Source organism: Piliocolobus tephrosceles, unplaced genomic scaffold, assembly GCF_002776525.5.
Source record: "Piliocolobus tephrosceles isolate RC106 unplaced genomic scaffold, ASM277652v3 unscaffolded_314, whole genome shotgun sequence".
Classification (NCBI taxonomy): Eukaryota; Metazoa; Chordata; class Mammalia; order Primates; family Cercopithecidae; genus Piliocolobus; species Piliocolobus tephrosceles.
Window position 1 is genome coordinate 1 of NW_022314754.1, and position 3,558 is coordinate 3,558.

The following is a 3,558-nucleotide window of genomic DNA, read 5'->3' on the forward strand; positions in this document are numbered from 1 at the left end:
CAGCCACCCCAGGCAGTGCACCCGCATCCACACGGGGCACATGTGGGTGGGACCCTGTGGAGGGAACACAGAGCACCAATTAGGGCCGCATTCCTGAGCCTGAGTCTGCTGCTTTCAATCCTGCCATTCCCACTCACGAGCAGGTGACTTGTCCTTCCCAGCCTCTGGCTCTCAGCCTGAGAAATGGGGACCACAGAGTTCATTCTGCACACAGGTGATCCATGGGGATATGACCCAGCAGGAGAAAGGAAAAGTTTGTTAACAGGCATTTCTGTGTGGATCAGAGTGATATTTATTGTGAATGATTTATTGAAAGATTTTTTCCATTTTACTTTGACTTACGTTTTGAGTGGCAGAGATGTGTGTTTTTGGCTTTCTTGGTTTCCTCCATCTTAGCACATCCTTCGGGAACCATAAAACTGACCTCTCTCAACCCTGAAACCCTGAAGACACACAGACAGTCTATAAGTACATTATTGGTTTTTTCCTTAAAAACTTTCAATCTACTTTCACCTTTCCCATTGACTATGACAAAACTCATTTAACTTTCATATTAAACAAGCTATTGTACTGGGCACAGTGGCTCATGCCTGTAATCCTAACACTTTGGGAGGCCGAGATGGGTGGATCATCTGAGGTCAAGAGTTCAAGACCAACCTGACCAACATGGTGAAACCCCATCTCTACTAAAAATACAAAAATTAGCCTGGCATGATGGCGGGGGCCTGTAATCCCAGCTGCTCAGGAGGCTGAGGCAGGAGAATCACTTGAACCCAGGAGGCAGAGGTTGCAGGGAGCCGAGATCATGCCACTGCACTCCAGCCTGGGAGATACAGTGAGACTCTAAAAACAAAAAACTATTAATGGATTTAGGTTCCATTTAAATATTGTAACATACACTATCCTGTCTTTCCACCTAGATTCATGTCTGAAACCACGACAAGTGCGTGGAGCAGTTATTTGAGCACCAGAAAAGGAAATGGTAGGCAGCAGTTTGGGATGGCCCCAGCTGATGGAATACAACAGAGTCAGAGTGAGACTCCTGGATTTCCTCAGTGTCCCCTGGCTGGGACTCCGGACAGCCCCAAACCTGAAGGGGCACAAATCTGAAAACCAAAAGAAGTCCGGGAAAGTCCTCTTGCTCAGGATTGAAGATAGAAAAAATAATTGATTTGGCTCAAACTGAAGACTCAGCCCCCTGTATAAGCAGGTGGTTCTCTCTTGCACCAGCAACTCTCTCTGGGTTCACACTGATGTCCTCTAAATGGAGCTGGGGCTTCCTGCACTGGGTCACTCCACAGCCCCTGTAACCTAAAGGGGTGCAGACCAGCCCTGTTCAACCACAATATGATGTGAGCCTCATGGGAATCCCACTGTCTAGTCACCATATTAGATATACAAAGAGAAGAAGGTAAGTGACTTCAAATCATATATTTTATTTACCTAGCATATCAAAAATAATATCATTTTTATCAATCTAAATTCAGTTGCTTCTGTAACACTTTAGATACCTTTTCATGGCCAATGTTACTATTTTTTGAAGAATATGTGGGGATTATGTGGCTGATGGAGATGTGAGTGGGTTTTCTGTTGACAAGAGTGGGCTCTTAAGGCTTTTTAAGTGTTAACTTTGATAGGCTGAAGGAGGGGTGAAAAGAATGATTTTTTGCACAGGATGTGGAGGGTGAAGGTGGGCAGCATCCATCCTGCAGCTTACCCTGTGGGTGCATCTGTGGTCCCTGCATTGGGTAAGGCTGCTCCTTCTGACCCCAGATTCCTGCAGGAGGATCTGACTCCAACTCTCCCTCTGACCCCAGAGCACCTAGTATGCCAGGGCCCTTTTCAGAGAATGGCAGGATGCCACGGGAGCCTGAGCTGGGCAGTTCTGGAAACTGACCCAGGATATTCAGGCGTAGGACTGGCCTTCACCCTGTATGCAAATCCAGAGACCAGTGAAAGATGTCGACCTTGGCCTGATCTTCCAACCAGGCCCCATTTCCCCAAATCATAACTGAGTCCCCCAAACCTCAATATGTCCTGGTCACCTCAGCCCTAAATTCACTCTTGATGCCCCCTCTGCAGAGTCTGCCTGGAGGGCCTGTGGAAAGGGCAGTCTGGGAGTCTCAGATCCAGGTGAATTGGGAAACGCAAGCTCATGGCTTTGTCCACTGTCTTCCTGGCCTGGAGGGCAAGAGTGACACAGATGGGGAAGGGGATTGTGTCTCACTTTCCCATCTGCCTGTGTCACTGTGGGATGAGGAGTGCTAACGTCCCACATCTTATAGTAATAGCTTTTTCCCCAACCTGGGTCCTGTAGATGGTCAGGGTGGCTGTGTTCCCCAAGTTTGAGCCGGAGAATCTCTCAGAGATCCCTGAAGGCCGCCTGCTATCCCCACAATGACCCACACAGGGGCCTGGCCTGGCTTCTGCTGGTACCATTGAGCACTTTTACTTCCAATACTGTTTTCCCCCAAGGTGATCCTGGTTGTCTGCCCTGGAGCCACTGACACTGAGGGTGGCTGTGTCAGCTCATAGCAGATGACAGAGCCTGCAAGGAGAGGAAAGGGAAGAGAAAAACCTTGAAACTGAGGGGCTCAACCCAAGGATATCCTGCCACTTGCCAGGACTGGAGTGAGCCCCAGGAATAATAGGGCTTTCATGGCACCCATGAGCACAGGAGCACAGAGTGGGGGCATATTAACCCCACCAACCCCTCCTCCTGCAGCAGGATCATGAGCATCCTGCCCACCACAGGCAGGGCCCTGCTGAGTTCAGAGTGAGAGCCAGGCTGGAAAGAGAACCTTGGAGATAGGCAGGTGAGTGAGACCCTGGGGGCAGCAGTGAGTCAAGAGACCAAGGAAAAGAGGGGCTTGGTCATGGCTGAAGCACCTCCAATGCTGCTTCTCAAGGCCAGCCTGGGCAGGCTCCTCCCAAGCCTCTCTTAACCCCTTACTGGAGAGAGCGGCCCGTGATGCCAATCAGCAGAGTCAGGGGCTGCTGCTGGAGGGGCCTTGTGGTTTCCAGAAGGGTTTAGCCCCAAGGGACCTAAAGTGATTAGGGGTGGCCTTGCCCTCCCACCCTTTGCCCCCAGGATCTCTTTTATGAATTGATTCCATATTCTCTGCAGACATCTCCACATCACACTGTGCTCAGCCTCACTCCTGGGCTCACTTGGTCACAGCAGAGCTCAGAGGTGACTTTGTCTGTATTTCCTGGGGGAATATGAAGTCCTTCCTGTGGGATGGTCTTTGATGTGGTCCAGGAGGTGACCATAGAGTCAGGCTGGTAACTGGAATTATCTGTGGTGCCCTGTCCCCTCCTCCATTCTATCCTGGCTCAGAACGGAGGTATTTAATTTTGGTCTAGGCCTCTAAATGTGTCCTGATCATAAATATTTTATGTTAGAGAGATTTCTGGTGTAGTCCTAAATCTATTTTTAGAGGGCACTTTCCAGAACCCAATGCAGGTACCGTCTTCATCTCCATTGTACAAGTGATAACACACACCTTGGACAGGTGCAGGTCCCACCCCAGGGCACAGGCCCTGAGTAATAGAGGT